We start from the raw sequence: 17,659 nt of genomic DNA on the forward strand, positions 1-17,659 counted from the left end.
CACAGATGAGGAATCAGAGGCAGCCGTTCTCAATATTTTCACTCTGGGGGAACCCTTGAAATAATTCTCAGGTCTCAAGGAACTCTCAGCCTAAATGTTAATGTCTGCTGCTCACGGTAATCATGAAGTTATACAAGTGAGATACTGAACATACAGGTGGACCACGGCCAGACCACATGTCAAGCTGACCTACCACCCCTGCAAGCTGCCCAGAACCTGCCTCATCCACAGTCAACAGCCCGGAAAGCCAGACCCGAGCTCCAGCAACAATCCAGGAAGATGAACAGTCACCTCTATAACAGCCCCAAACCACCCGGACCCTATCCATAGCCGACAGCCTTCCTATCGTTTGTCCTCATCTCAAACTCAGGACCAACCACAGACAAAACCGATTAACACCCCTAACCCATCACATGGGATGCCCCACCTCCAGGTCGCCTGCCTAAGGCTTCCTCCTGTCCCTCCTATCATCAGCCTCCAGGGAAGGCATTTTTGGAAGCCTGCCTTTTGTCCCCACTGTGAAACTTTCCCATTCCCCTGCCTGCCTTTGAGTTTCTGCCAAAACGCCAGTCAGTAACAGTCACTGATTCCTCCGACGGAGCAAGCTCTGAATAAATAGCCTTTGCCTGTTCTCATCTGGTTAGTTTATTTTCAGAGATATAATTAATTGTCAATATTTTCGTATAGATTCTGTTTATTCTGGCCAGCAACTCTTTTGTGTGGGATTCCCCTTATCCTTGGCCGTTGAACATTTTTTATTCAAAACCACAAAGTAAGTGAAGGTTAAAGAATGTTAAAGCTTAAAATGATGCTTTTCATACACTGGTAGAATTTATACTGCTAAAGTTATGAAAGCTTAATGCTTTGGGATATTCTATGTTGTTACAAAATAGTGCCAACAAATTGTATTTATTTTACAAGGTCGCTGAAATTGAGAGGCACCTTGGTGGCTCAGTGGTTGAGTGTCTGCCTTCAGCTCAGGGCATGATCCCAGAGTCCTGGGATGAAATCCCCCATCAAGCTCCCTGCAGGGAGCCTGCTTCTCCCTTTGCCTATGTCTCTGCCTCTCTCTGGGTGTCTTTCATGAATAAATACAATCTTTAAAAAAAAAACAAACAAAAAAACAAGGCTGCTGGAATTGCCTATAGAGTTGGACCAACCAAGTATGACATTGGTCTAAAATATTGTTTATGACATACATGTATTGTGTGTGAGAGAGAGGTTCGGGCAAAGAACTTCATTGTATGATTTTAAAATATATATATATTAAAATTATCCTAATTTAAACTATTAATATATTCAAATAGTAAGTTTCATATCAATGAATTAATTGTGCATATTGGATACAGCCTATAAGAACTTTTGGAATATATTGTTAGATTCAGTTTATGCTTTTTGAAAAACAAAACCAAACCAATCCTATTGTTTTGTAACATGAGGTTGCTTCTTTTTTGTTTCTACTTCCTGTTCAGGCTTGGGCATCAGGGATTTGAGTCCTTTGCAGATTCAGCAAAGCTTTATAGCTTTTGTTCTACAGAAAGTTACAAAGAGTAGAAATTATCCTGTTAAAAAAATATTCAGGAAGATCCATTTACGAACCTTCTGAGTGTAGAAACTTTTATAGGATTATTCTTTGAGGGTTTCATGTCTTTTGTTCTTTACTTCCTGTTAAATTGATTTTGGTAATGCGTATTTTTTCCAAATTGTTTTTTAATTCAGTATTTTCAAGTTTTTTACTAAGTTTTTTTACTAAGCCTATTACTTTAAATTACTTTAAATTTTTAGAGAATTTTCCCAGAATTGGTATCTCTTTTGTATTGATTAGCACAAACTGGAGATTTATCACTTTTTTTTTTCTCCAAAGACAAAGCTTTAGGTTTGTTTATGAATTCCATTTTTTCTTTTCTTCTCTGATGAGAGAGGAAATAAGTCTTAGAGTTATCTTCTACTATCAAGATTACAAGGAAACTACTTTCAAATAAATGGGAGCAGAGGCACCTGGGTGGCTCAGTTGGTTAAGCTTCTGACTCTTGATTTTGATTGGGGTGGTGATCTTGGGGTCATGAGATGGAGCTCCACCTTGGGTTCCGTGCTGAGCACAGGGTCTGCTTAAGATTCTCTCTCTGCCTCTCCTCTCTCTCTCAAATAAATAAATAAAATCTTTTTAAAAATAATAAAATAGGGACACCTGGGTGGCTCAGTGGTTGAGTCTGCTTTTGGTTCAGGGCATGATCTCGGAGTCCCAGGATCGAGTCCTGCATTAGGCTCCCTGCATGGAGTCTTGTTCTCCCTCTGCCTGTGTCTCTGCTTCTCTATGTCTCTCATGAATAAATAAATAAAATCTTTAAAAAAATAAAATAATAAATAAAAATAATAAAATAAATGGGAGCATTCCATTCAGGAGTATCCCAATGCTAATTACAAAGGAGAACTAAAAATGGATGGAGCTACATTATTTTTTTAAAGATTTTATTTATTTATTCATGAGAGACACAGAGACAGAGGCAGAAACATAGGCAGAGGGAGAAGCAGGCTCCCGGCAGGGAACCCAATGCAGGACTCAGTCCCAGGACCCAGGCCAGGATCATGACCGAACCAAAGGCAAATGCTCAACCACCGAGCCACTCAGGGGTCCCTGGAGCTACATTATCTAGGATGTGGATAAAACCGCTGTAAATAGAGCTGCTATTTACAAGAACAGCACCTTAACAAAATCATAGATGACTTTTTTTTTCTCATGAACCCGTCTGGGCAGCTCCAAAGGAGTTAAAAAGCTGAGTTCCTTCTAGATTACTCCTCTACCCTCTGAGATGGCCAACACCAGCAGTAAGAAGGAAAAGGAAGTACATAGAATGACCTTTCTTTTAGGGTACAATCCAAAAGAGGCACAGGTCACTTCTGTGCACATCCCATTGTACAGATGTAAATCATATGACCACTCCTGTCTACAGAGAAGACTGGGAAATAAAGTCTTTATTCAAGGAGGGCAATGTTCCCAGCTAAAAATTGAGGATTTATTACTTTAGAAGCAGAGAACAGATATTGGGAGATAATGAGCAGTCTCTGCCATAGGAGATAAGAGAGCATGCAGGATGTCACAGAGAATGCCAGCCAAACAAGTAAAGCAGATTGTGATATTAACCATGAGTCTCCCCCCACCTCATAGAGTTAGACTGTAGATAGTGTTGAATTTTATTTGTTTTCTCCATTTCACCAGAGGACAAAATTTAATCTTCTAGGGATGGGATTGAAAATGATAAGCAGTAATAGCTAGCCAGATATGCTGGATAGAGCTGGAGACAAGGGGATCTAACTGCTCTGATTATAGATTTTCATGTTTTTCAATTTATTTGAAGAGCATAAGAAGTGTGTGCTGTAACAAACCAAACAATACACATAGAGAGAGAAAGCTGACACCCCTGGCCCCATATTCCCAAATAACAAATGTAAATAGCCTAGTACTTATTCTTCCATATAATCTCTTGCCTCTGTGTAATCATATAAAACCATACAAAGGCCATCCACATTTAATACGGTTATTAATATGTTTGGGTTTAAATCTCTCATCTCGCTATTTGGTTTCTTTTTTTTTTATATTTTTTAAATTTTTATTTATTTATGATAGTCACAGAGAGAGAGAGAGAGAGGCAGAGACACAGGCAGAGGGAGAAGCAGGCTCCATGCACCGGGAGCCCGATGTGGGATTCGATCCCGGGTCTCCAGGATCGCGCCCTGGGCCAAAGGCAGGCGCCAAACCGCTGCGCCACCCAGGGATCCCTCGCTATTTGGTTTCTATTTGTCCTACTTGCTTTTTATCCTTTCCATATTTCCCTGCCTTTTTTTAGATATATATTTTTTAATGATTCCTGTTTAGTCCATTGGCTGTTAGAACAGAATATCATAGACTAGGAGGCTTATAAACAGCAGACAATTATTTCTCCTAGTTTTGGAGACTTGGAAGTCCAAGACAAAGGTGGTGACAGATTCAGTGTCTAGGGAAGACCTGTTTACAGGTTTATAGACTCAGGTCTTCTCACTGTGTCTTTACATGGTGGGAATTGGGAGGGAGCTCTCTGGGGTCTCTTTTATAAGGCACAAATTCCACTTATGACAGACAGCTCTGCCCTCATGACCTCCCAAAGACCTCACATCCTAATACAATCACATTGAGGGTTAGATTTCAACAAAGGAATTTGAGCAGTGGGGGTGCGGGGTGGGGGGCGGGGGGAGACACACGTTCAGTCTATAGTGTAGAGACCACTCTTAGGCAACAGTCTTGAGCAATGGGAATGTGAGTAAGGCACAAGGGCCCACAGTGACCAGCAGGCACAGTGTAAACAGACCCAGCGGGCAACCTGCCTTGAAGTAGTTGTAGGCCCTAGCTGACCAATTTGCTAACTTGCAACGAGGCCCAGGTATCAAAAAAGGGAAATTCCATATATTCCCAAACCTCCTCACTCGCCCCATTAACTCTAGCCCTCCCCTACCTATCTTCTGGCAGATAACCTGCCCTCTGCTGTCCTGCCCTCTGCTCCCTTGCAGAAAATTCAATAAATTTCTCTCTCCTTGGTTCTGCCTCAGGTGAATCCTTCTACCACCGAATCATTATCGCCCCTCATATAACAATTACACTTTATCTTTTTGTCGGCTTGTTAGCTATAACTCTTAATTTTATTTTTATTATTAAAAAAAATTTTAGTAGTTAGTTTCAATTCACAGTATCCATTTTAACTTCTCATGATCTACCTTCCAGTGATATTATAGGACATCATATCTAGCATTCTCTGGCACTCTGTGCCAACTACTTTGGTCTCCCTGGGCTCTTAGTTCTAGCTCCTCAACTCAGGGAGTCCACTGGGATTCACCCAGATTACTCTCTTTGTACCTAACCCTGAAAACTCTCCCAGGCCTGGGGCAACCCGTCATTTATTCACCACCCTCAGGAAACACTGTTCACTGCCTGGTGTCCAATGTCTCCCAAGTAATTGTTTCATATATTTTGGTTAGTTTTTTGTTTTTTTTCCAGATGGAAGGGTAAATCTGATTTCTGTTACACTATCTTCACTGGAAACAGAAGTTTACCTTCAGTTTTGAAAGATATTTTCCCTGGATATAGAAGGAACGATTGTCCAACACAGTTTTATTTTTTCTGTCGCCACTTAAAAAAATGTCATTTTGCTTTCTTCTGACTTGCTGGATTTATTCTTCTGCATAGAAGTTGGCTTTATTCTTTCTCTGTGTGTAATATTTTTGTAGTTCCATATTAAGAATTTTAGAAAAGAAACAGCAAACTAAACAAAGCAATTAGAAAGACAATGGTCATAAGATTGGAGGAATAAACTGATAAAATAAAAAAAAAAAAAAAGAGAGAGAGTAAAAAATCCAAAAGACCTCATTGTGAGAAACAGAACTATATCACTTTGAGAAGATATAGAAAATCTTCATGATTTTCAGCTGCCTCAGTCAATAGAGTATGTGACTCTTGATCTCGGGGTCATGAGTTCAAGGCCCACTTTGGGCATGGAGATTACTTAAAAAATAAAAAATAAATTTAAAAAATATAGAGTATCTTCACAATTTTAGAAGGAGGAAAGTGATTTCCTAAGAAAAACACAAAAAGCATTAACTATAAAGGAATAGATTGGTAAGATTGCATCAAGAGTAACGACACCATAAAGAGGATGAATGAATCAGCCATAGCACAGGAGAAGATATTATACATATACCTTACAAAGATAGACTCAACTGAAGAATTAAGAATTCCTAGAAATCATCAAGAAAAAAAAAAAAGATGATGCAACAGGGAGAAGTCATCATAAAAAACTTGAACAGATATTTTCCAGAAGAGAAAATCCAAATGAGCGTTTAAGGATATGAAAAGGTGTTCAACATTAGTAATGATCAAGGAAAAGCAAACTACACACCACCAGGTTGGCCCTGGCAGCATCAAAGATGAGCAAGGCCATAAAACCATTGGAACACTCATTACTGGTCAGAATGGATATTGATACAACTCCATGGGGCAACACTTTATTATGCTGTAGTAAAGATGGCATGAATGTACACCATGTCCCAGCAATTTTACTTTTAAACACATACCATTGAGGAAGTTTCTCAACCCCAGCACTATTGACATTTGGGGCCAAAGAATTCTTTATTGTAGGGGGGCTAGTCCTGTGCATTGTAGGATGTTAGCAGCACCCAGATGCCAGCAGCACCCTCCACAGTTATGACTGCCAAAAACATCTCCAGACATGGCCAAATGTCCCTGGAGTGGTGGGGTGGGGGCAGGAAGGAAAAATTGCCTCAAATTGAGAACCACTAGTTTAATACAATCAAGTAGCTTTTGTAAATTGGCCAAGGAGGTAAAACTTCATCAGACCAGAGATTTAAATCATGAGAAACTTGAGTCTAGAGTATGTGGCTTGCCAGGTAGATCTGCTTTCCTTATTCTATGGCTGAGGCCTGGGCCATCTTCCCTGGTTCCTTTAGAATCCCCATTTGGGAACGGGATCTAGAATCCCTAATGCAACAGCACAACAAAGTTTGTTGCTCATCCCTTGGGAAATATTACCCCCGATAGCAGCTCCAGATCTCAGGGTCAGCATCAAATCTCTTTCTGAATATGGAAACTCACCCTGATGAGAAGGTAGCCCCATGCTTTTTGAGACAACCAATAACAATCAAACAGTCAGTGACAGCACAGTTAAAAATAACACAACGCCAATGCTATAAAAAGTTCCAGTTATTCTTGTTATCAAATTTTCAGTATTATGAACTCCTGATATCAAGTTTCAGCTGAGCAATTAATTTCCCATAGTGAAATCTCCTCCTTCTTAAAACAATTTAAATAACTAAATCTCTTACCTCTTTAAAAATTCTGCATAGCCCCAACTCTGTGGGTCTCAGGGGCCTGCATAGAATCTGCCTTCCTTCTTTAAAGTCTGCACTATTGGGATGCCTGTGTGGCTCGGTGGTTGAGCGTCTGCCTTTGTCCTCCTCAGGACATGATCCCAGATCTGGCGATCTAGTCCCACATCGGGCTCCCTGTGAGAAGCCTGCTTCTCCCTCTACCTATGCCTCTTCCTCTATCTTTCATGAATAAATAAATAAATACAATATTTAAAAAATAAAATCTGCATTATCTTCCACTAAAATGAATGCTTCCTTCAGCATCTCCAAGGTGGATCAGTTCTCCCCTGAGGCTACTGTGGTCCCAGTTTTTCCAAGATTCCAAGTCAACTGTATGTTTACAAATACATAACACATTAAGGGGCTTAGAAGTTGCCACTCCAAAAAAAAAAAGAAAAGAAAAGAAAAAGAAAGAAAGAAAGAAAGAAAGAAAGAAAGAAAGAAACAAAAAGTTGCCACTCCATCCTAACAACAAGTTAAAACCTGAACACACCAAAAAATGAACAACTCTGCTTAGACCCATTGAAGACATGATGTCACAGGGCAAGCCATTGACACCCAAATTGAAGAAATAGACAAGCAGGTAGATTCAGAGAATTGCAACTTACAAGAGCAGAAACCTCCACATGAACCAGTCTGGGTGAAGAAAACTCCAACTCTAGGGGCACTTGGATGGCTCAGTGGTTGAGCATCTGCCTTTGGCTCAGGGTGTGATACTGGGGTTCTGGGATGGAGTATCACATCAGCTCCCCGCTGGAAGCCTGCTTCTCCCTCTGCCTGTGTCTCTGCCTCTGTATGTGTGTGTGTCTCATGAATAAATAAATAAAATCTTCAAAAGAAAAGAAAACTCAAACTGTAGTTGATAAATTGCTGGCACCTCAGTGTGGACAGGTCTGAGAGTCCGAGCCTTGGGAGGGGGCACACTTTCATGACTTTTACCTCAGGAGTTCCACCAGGTGCATCACAGGAAATATGGGAGGAAAATTGCCTCATGCCTCTTGCAAGGGGAAGGGAAAGGTAACCATTTTGAAATACACCAGAGGATTCTGTTCTTCTTAACAAAGCCTGCCCTCAGGAGAAACTAGTTAACCAGAGCCTAATCTACTGGGGTTTTTATCAGAGCCTAATTGACCCAAGGAATGGAAATACTCAGCTCCAGCTGGCTCCAGCCTCCATTTGCATTTCTCTTTTAGCATTGGATAATATTCCATTGTCTGGATGGGCCACAGTTATCTTATACATTCACCTACTGAAGAACATCTTGATTGCTTCCAGGTTTTGGCAATTATGAATAAAAGCTGCTGTAAATCAGGTCTTTGTATGGCCATAAGTTTTCAACTCCATTGGGTAGATGCCAATGGAGGAAAGGAAATACTCAGCTCCAGCCCGCCCCAACTATACTATCCCACCTGACAGGGGAGGCGGACTGAGCAGCCATGAGGAACAGTCCAGAGGCACAAGCTGGCTAAAAAATCTGAGATCCAATCATTAGACTAATGCTCCCCCTCCACGACACCTTCCCACCCCATTAGTAAAGGCCTATTACAGCAGAGTTTTTACCAAGTGTGTCATGTCTAGCCATCAAGACAAAATTACAAGGCATACTAAAAGGCAGAAAACAGTTTGAAGAGACTGAATAATCATCAGAGCAAGAACCAGATGTGGCAGAAATGCGGAAGCTAAGCAGGGTCGGGCCTGATTGTACTTGAATGGGAGATATGGCTGGAATGTCATATTATCAGACCAAAGACTTTCTCAAACAAAATTGAGGGATTTGTTGTGAATAGACACACCCTGCACACATATGTGATTACATAATCACAAATTAAAACAACAAGATACCATTGCACATCTCTGAGAATGGCCAAAATGCAGCACTGGCAACACCAAATGCTGGTGAAGATGTGGAGCAATAGGAACTCTCTTTCTGCTGGTGGAAATGCAAAATGGTGCAGCCACTTTGGAAGACAGTTTGGCAGTTACCATATGATCCATCAATCATGCTCTTTGGCATCTATCCAATGGAGTTGAAAACTTAAGGCCATACAAAGACCTGATTTACAGCAGCTTTTATTCATAATTGCCAAAACCTGTAAACAATTAAGATGTTCTTCAGTAGGTGAATGCATAGATAACTGTGGCCCATCCAGACAATGGAATATTATCCAATACTAAAAGAGAAATGCACTATCAAGCCATGAAAAACCATGGAAGGACCTTAAGTGCACACTACCAAGTGAAAGAAGCCAATCTGAAAAGCCTGCATATGATATGATTCCAAATATATGACATTATGGAAAAGATGAAACTATGAAGACAATAAAAAAAATCAGACCTCACTAGGGGTTAGAAGGGAAGCAGGGATGAATAGGTGGAGAACAGAGGAATTTTAAGGCAGTGAAACAATTCTGTATGATACCAGAGTGGTAGATATATGTCATTATACATTTAATCGAACCTGTAAAATGTCAATTTACCTTGAACCCTAATACAAGTTATAGACTTTGAGTGATTATGATGTGTCACTGTGGGTTCATCGATTGTCACATGTGTACCACTGTGATACCGAATGGCAATACTAGGGGATATTATGCATGTGTGGGAACAGAGCGTAATAGAAACTCCCTATACTTACCATGCTGTGAACCTAAAACTACTCTTTAAATATTTTATTGATTAAAAAAAAAGTTGCATGAAGCAAGACCCCAAGCCCTCAGGACCTTGAAATTTAGTAAATTAATAATTTTTAAAATGTGAAAAATTATATACCAGTATCACCATAAATAATATTAGACAGTAAGCTAAAGGTTGGGGGATGATGGTTGCAAAACACATGGTAGACAAATAATTAGTAGCCAGAATATATGACTGCTGCCTATATATAAAGCCATGAAAGATAAACAATCCATCCAAAGTGTGCAAATGATATGAGCTAATAATTTGGCCCACAGTCGGTAGGTAGTCTGCTGACCCTGACTTAGAGGGCTATTGTCATAATCCAAGTACATCTGTTACAGTCATACGAGTAGATGTTCTGAGATCAGGTTGGATATTTAAATATAATCCTTAAATATATAACATAGTTTAGGTATAATATGTGTTATATTTTGAAATCTTAGTCAACAGGGTTTGCTAATAAGTTTGCTGTGGGGTGAGAAAGTGGTATCAAGGATGATGTCAAGAAAAAGAAAGAACCACAGCCTGAGCCCTTCACCCACACAATCAAGAAAATGCCAGCAAAGTTACTGTCATCGCAGGAGCTTAAAATTTGACATCCAGGGGCACCTGGGTGGTGCAGTTGGTTGAGAATCCGCCGCTTGATTTTGGCTCAGGTCATGATCTTAGGGTCATGAGATCAGCAGGGAGTCTGATTGAGATTCTGTCTCTCCCTCTCCCTGTACTCCAACCCCCCCCCCCCCAATCTCTCTCTCAAATAAGTAAATAAATCTTTAAAAAATAAATAAAATAAAATCTGAAGTCCGTAACCCCTTTTCTGGGTCAAATGGCATCCCATGAGCCTGCCCTGCCATGTCACCACACCCCGGATCCTGATTCCTGTGAGCTGATTCCTTGCCAGCACCGGATGCTCTACTGTTCCCACCAGGATTTGTTAGATTCTCACTACAACCCTGCAAGATAGGTACGGTTAGAATCTCTAATTTACAAATGAGTGTTTAGAGGGAATGAAAGGGTTTGTGCAAACTCACACAGTTAGAAGCCAAGATTAAAAATTCAAGCTTTCTGGGACGCCTGGGTGGCTCAGGGGTTGAGTGTCTGCCTTTGGCTCAGGGCATGATCCCAGAGTCCCAGGACTGAGTCCCACATCAGGCTTCCTGCATAGAGCCTGCTTCTTTCTCTGCCTATGAATCTGCCTCTCTCTGTGTCTCTCATGAATAAATAAATACATAAAATCTTTTAAAAAGGGCATCCTGGGTGGCTCAGCGGTTTGGCGCCACCTTCGGTCCAGGGCGTGATCCTGGAGCCCTGGGATCCAGTCCCACGCCGGGCTCCCTACATGGAGCCTGCTTCTCCCTCTGCCTGTGTCTCTGCCTCTCTCTCCCTGTGTCTCTCATGAATAAATAAATAGAATCTTTAAAAAATAAAATAAGGGATCCCTGGGTGGCGCAGCGGTTTGGCGCCTGCCTTTGGCCCAGGGCACGATCCTGGAGACCCGGGATCGAATCCCACGTCGGGCTCCCGGTGCATGGAGCCTGCTTCTCCCTCTGCCTGTGTCTCTGCCTCTCTCTCTCTCTCTGTGACTATCATAAATAAATAAAATTTAAAAAATATATTAAAAAAATAAAATAAAATAAAAATTTAAAAAAATCTTAAAAAAAATAAACAAAAGAATAAAAATTCAGGCTTTCGGAACCCAAACCCAGCATGCTGAAGGACTGTGCTCTATAGTGATACCTGGACTTTCAGCCTTGACCCAGAGCAAAAGGGCAGGAGAGCAGGTAGAGTAGGAGTGAAACAGAAAACTTTCTTCGTTTCTTCTTCAAGATACCAGTTGTCTAGGATTTCTAACCTATGAACTTAAAACTCATTTGAGGGAAATACCCCTTGAAAAGAATATGTATTATTATATGTATTAATTACCTTTGGAAGATATTAGAAGACCAAGTCATTATTTTTAGTATGGGTATATATAGGAGGAGAAATTATCTTGTTATTCCTATATAAATAGTACCCTTGGGTAACCAAATAACTGATCAAGGGTAATCTGTAAATTAAGAACTGATAGAATCATAGTATTTATCATCTTGCAATCCCTAATAAACCCTTAGCAATGGTCACCAGCTCCTGCTGACATCTTTAAAAAAAAAATGAGAAAGGGGCACGTGGGTGGCCCAGTCGATTAAGCGTCTGCTTTTGGCTCAGGTCATGATCCCAGAGTCTCTGGATCAAGCCCCACATTGGGCTCCCCACTCAACGGGGAATGTTTCTTCCTCTGCTTCTCTCACTGTGCTCTCTCTCACTCTCTCTTTCTCTCAAGTAGACAAATAAAATCTTAAAAAAAAGAAAAAGAAAGAAAGAAAGAAAGAAAGAAAGCAAGCCAGACATTCTGTTCATCTATATGGTTGTAGACAAGATCAGCTGTGAGTAGTCCTGAAAACAAACAAACAAACAAAAAAACAAAATAACAAAATAAAACAAAACACCTGGCCAATCCTGTGGATCTAATTACCCACATTATAGGAAAAACAGGGGGTAGCAGAAAAATAGGTCAGGTGACACCACAAAATCCAGGCTGTGGGCAATTCTACAGTCTCTCTAAGACATTAACTTCTCCCCTGCCTTCTTCTCCTGCTCCGAATTTTTATTATTGTGCTTTTTTATAGTTGTGTAAACCAAGACTCAGAGAGCTTTGGCACTGAATACTTGGAGATGTGGGAGAAACAAAATAAATGACTTGGTCAGATCATACAAGCTCCGAAGTGGCAAAGATAGAATTTGACCTGACCACCTCATTCTAAAACAGTCCCATCTCCACACACACACACGACTGATTTGTGTCTTGATTCCCCCCAAAACAGAAGCCACAGAGGCCCCTAAGCGCCTGACAGCAGCCAATGTTTGTCATTCTGCCCATTGTTTATAAGTTAGGCATCCTCCAGACTCCTCCACTGCAGAACTCCTACTCTCCTTGGTACGGACACCTCCAGTGGGCTTGAAGTGGCCCTGAGTTCTGCTAGCCGTTACACACCTGGGCTGACCTGCAGCCTGGAGAGGTTAGTGTTTGGTGAGTTAGAGACCAGGTGGGGACTAGAACAGGGCTCCCATAACTCCTCCTCCAATGCGATGCCCTCCCAACTGACACCTTTCCCCGCCTTGGAAGGGGGAGGGAGCAACATGGAATTATGCTCGGAGGTCCTGGGCTGGGAGGAAGGAGGCTGACATGATCATCCTCAGGGGCTCTAGGGGGCGGGTAGTCAATGTACACACGAGACAAGAGCCCAGACATCACGCCCTGTCTTGAAAAAGCAGGCAACACACACTGTAGCTAATCCTAGACTATCTCTACTCTGTAGGAAAAAAGTTTAGAGACCCCAGGGCTATTCTCTGATGGTTCTCCCAGGCTGCCGCCTCCCCATCTCATCTAAAACATTGCTTTTATTGAGGTAAAATTTACATTTTAGATGAATGTACAGAACATAAGGGTGCCAGCTGACGAGTTTTAACAAATATACCTATGTAGCTAAAACTCAGGAGAGACAGTTGTCCATCACTCAGAAATTTCGCTCATGCTTCTTTTCCCTCATGTCTCATCCACCATGGTACAGTGGGTCTGGAAGGTTCTGACAGCCTCTGGAGCACTTGAGCCTTCTGGGTCCCGCTACCAACTCGCCATGATGCCAGCAGGCTGCTGTGAAATGACAGTCATTAACTTGTACCCTGGAACTTGATTTCTGAAGACACCTGCAGCCATGCCATTCATGTTTCCGGCTATAACCAGGGGACCACCCAGGTCAACCAGCAAGTAGAATTTTTCATTGCCTGCAAAAACTTCCCACAAAGCTGATTTTTCCCTTCTCTCTCAGCACCTAAGACCACAAGACTATTTTGTCCCCATGGTTAATATCTGTGACAAAGCAGGCCCTGAGAGAGAGGGTGAAGATGCCCGTGATTACCTCAGCAACAGAACATGCTGTGCATGTGAATCATATAATCCCATCCCCATGGCAACAGAGACACACAAAGTCACGATCCTTTGGGGCCCAGTGGCAATAGCACCCACATAGTCCAACCCCTTAGAAAGACAAATAAAACTCCCCCTCCAAAATGTCATTTACTGTTCAGATAGCCTTCATATTGTTGTGTGTATTCTTTGTTTGGATTGTCTTTAATAAAGTGTTGATTCAGAGAGGATAAGCCTGTGAGTGTCCATTTTGGCTGCTGATTTTGGGGGCTGATTTCAAATCCGAAGCTTTGTCCTGCACTATGAGGAACAAAGGAGGGTTGTTTGATTGATGGAGGCAGAGCAAGTCTGCAAGAGAAAAATGTAGATATGTTGATACCAAAGACCACAGAGCTGAGGCAAGAATTTCCCATTCATTTATCTCTTGATGTGTCTTCCTAAGGAAGATGACATCGTCCTTCTGCCTCTGAGGTTGGTGTGCAAGGAATGACCTCCTCTTTTATTAGCTAGAGTTGCAGATGGTAACGGGAAAATATTTCTCTGCAGTCAGAGCGCCTTGAGCTCCTGGCCTTACAGCATCTCTCCAGGTCACAGGATGAATCAATATGAAAAGTAAACATAGGATCTGGAGAGGTATGACGCCTCTTCCTGGTATCTGTTCTACCTTGTGTATGCATCTGGTCCTAATTCAGCACCAAGAACTCTGGAGTGGGGCGATGACTCACAGTACTCCGTGGGAGCACTCCGTCAGCTAACATTTACAGAGCAGGGAGGGGGTGAGGTTGGCACTTGAAGGATGAGTGTATCCCCTCCAGGCATGCAGGAAGGCAAGTGCCAGGAGGGAGGGACAGGGTCTTATTGACCACTGCATCCCCAGAGGTTAGCCCAGGTTTTGCCACATTTAGGCATTGGGGAAAAACCATCTTCGTGTAGGAGGAGCATGGGGACAGATTGGCTTCCAGTCATCCTGCTCCTAAAGAACATAGCCAATGAGGAAAATTGGCGGTGGGGGGGGGGGGGGAGGAACGACCCACCAACTCTGCCTCACCAGATCCCCACAAACTTCCACATTTACATAAATGTGGACAAACTGCCTAATAACAGTCAGACAGGACTCTGCCTTCAGCCTGGCACGCAAGGAGCTTGGAAGGTATCATCCCATTCTAACAAATAGCTGAACAAACTAAGAACAACGATTTTTCTTAGATCTATCAGAGAAGTGGGTTTGTAGGAAAAGCCACTGACCCCAAATTATCCAGACACACAGGTGAACAGAGAGAAAGAATCAAGCTTGCCACTGAAGAAACCCACAAACAGGGAGGTTGGAATCAGCGCACCGAAAATTTGAAAGGACTATGATTCATATGCTAAGGTTTCTAATGAATAAAGTAGACAGCTATATTACTCAAGACAGTGCTGTATTGCTGAATAAAAGACAAGTTATTATACATTTTTAACTCCTACTGTTAAGAAAGAGGCCAAGCACTTGATGGGCCTCTCTAGATTTTGGAGACAGCACATGACACTTGAGAACAGTGCTATAATTTGTTTTTTTAGGGGACTCAGAAGGCTGACAATTTTTAGTGCAGCCTGAGCAAGAAAGCGCTCTGTAGCAGGTCCAGGCTGGGGTCCAAAGGCCCTACTGCCTAAGCCTTTGATCTATATTACAGGTCATAGCCCATGGTGCTCCATGTATCCATGGTGGACTCCACAATGCTAGAGATAGCAACAGTGTGGGGAGTCTCTGGCAAGCCCTGTGGAAAAGCTGCAGCTCATGGGATCCCTGGATGGCTCAGCAGTTGAGCGTCTGCCTTTGGCTCAGGGCATGATCCCAGAGTCCCGGAATGGAGTCCCACATCGGGCTCCCTGCATGGAGCCTGCTTCTCCCTCTGCCTACGTTTCTGCCTCTCTCTGAGTGTCTCTCATGAATAAATAAATTAAGTATATTTTTTAAAAGCCACAGCCCAGATACATAGGATCCTAGAAAAAAAGTTTGGCTATCTTCAGTACATTCATAATTCAAAGGCATCTCTTTGCATGCTACTGGATCGTAGCAGAGACTAAGCACTTGACCATGGAGCATCAAGTGAATTGAAGACCAGAGCTGCACATCATGCATTGTGCATGACCAGAGCCACCTAGTCATAAACTTGAGTGGGCAAAGCAACAATCCATCCTGGGATGGAAATGGTATATTCTAGGTAGGCCTGAGCAGGTTGAGGGAGCAAAAATAAGTTACAGGAATAAGGAAGCCAGACTGACTCCCACAACACCTACCTTTGTTGCAACAATGCTTCTCCTTCAACTCATATCTATGGCCTAATTGGGGGGACTATCTACAACCAGATGATGGAAGAGGGATCACTAAGCCTGGTTCACTGTTGGTGCAATCTGAAATAGGACCACCTCCACACTGCTATATTGTTGAGAGGTGACCCTGAAATAAGGCAGTGACGGGAACTCCTCCAAATGAGTGGGAATTTCAAGCAGTGCATTTGCTGGTAATGTGGCGTGCAAGGAGCAGTGACCTGAGGGATCCATATATACAGACCCCTGAAAACAGCAAATGGCTTGTCTGGTCAAACAGGAGCCTGAGGAAAGTAAGTTAATTTTATGTTATATGACTATTACCTCAATTTTTTTAAAAAAATGAATGGGTCTGCGAGCCAAAGGGTAGAAGTAGAAGGGACCTGAGTCCTGCTTGGGGATTTGTTTTTTTGTCCTAACAGTTATAGGTTCTGCTAGATTCCAGGTCCTGGATCCTGGGAGCTGGGGAGTGGAGATGTTTATACCAGGGGATTCTACTTAACCAGAAGATATGACTGCCACCTGGTCATTTGGGGCTCCATATGCCAATGGACCGGCAGGCAAAAAAAGGGCTTACTCCACTGGCAGAGATACTAGGCCCTGATGATCCTAAGAAGATGCAGTTGCTGGTATGTGTTGGGAGCAGGAATGAAATGTGTGTGAACTCCATGGATGCACTAGATTACCTCTTTGGTGTCTACACCTAGTGATAATCAAGAACTAGCAATAACAAAGACCCAACAATGGCATGGTAAGCAGAGGCTCAGACCCCTTTGGAATGAGAGCTACCCTACCCAGAAATCAAAGTCAACCAACAGATGTGTTGGCTGGGGTGAGGGATGGGGTGGAAGAAGAGGGAGGCCACAAATGTCAAAACACCAATTGCAGTCATAGAGATTGTAGCCTAGCCCAATAAGCCTGTTTTAAGCTTCCCCCCTCCATTTATTTTTTTTGAAATCATGACCAGCTACCACTTTGAAGAATCAGTGACAGGATCAAATGTGACCTGAAGGATGAGCTCTCTGTGCTTCACTGGCGACACATTGACATTCACCTCTACACTCCAAGGCTGCTTGCTGTAAAAACCCTGCACCTCTCTGCCTAAGAGCCCTTCTACTGGCTGCTTGAGGGAGCATACCTGGACCATGCACAATGAATGCAGGAGTGCTGGAGAGAAAATGCCCCTGGAAGCAGCCTTCTAGCAAAGACAAGATGGCAAGTTGCTGAATAAAAACCCCAACCTCTTCATCCTTTGAGCAGACTAACTCTGAGATGCATTCTGCATTGTCTCTCTGAAGTCCCTGCTGGGATGAAGCTCCAGTGGTAACTGGCTTGATAGCATGTCTTTAGCTTTCTTTCCTGTCCCATCCTCCTTTCCCCAGTGGATATTACTTAAGATCACATCCCAAAAATGCCACTTGCATTTCAATTCGTATCTCCGGGTCTTTAAGAAGAACAGAAAACAACATACCATGTCCTCTAAATTTTCAAGTTTACTTACATATATGTTTATATATATATGTATATATATATTTAAAATATATTGTATATAAATAATATTCCTATATATGTACCTATAATTTATATATTGTAATTATAGTATATAAATATATAAACTATATATAAAATTATAGGCATGAATATATAGGAACATTATTAATATATATAAACTTATACATGTACACAAACATATATAAAAACAAAGATATATAAACTTTTGTTGGGTCTATAATCCATTTGAACATAAACTCTTTTCTTGATCAGAGCTAAGTTCATCTTTTTTTTTTTTTTCAAAAAAAT

The sequence above is a fragment of the Vulpes vulpes genome, chromosome 3 (genome assembly GCF_048418805.1).
Source record: "Vulpes vulpes isolate BD-2025 chromosome 3, VulVul3, whole genome shotgun sequence".
NCBI classification, from domain to species: domain Eukaryota; kingdom Metazoa; phylum Chordata; class Mammalia; order Carnivora; family Canidae; genus Vulpes; species Vulpes vulpes.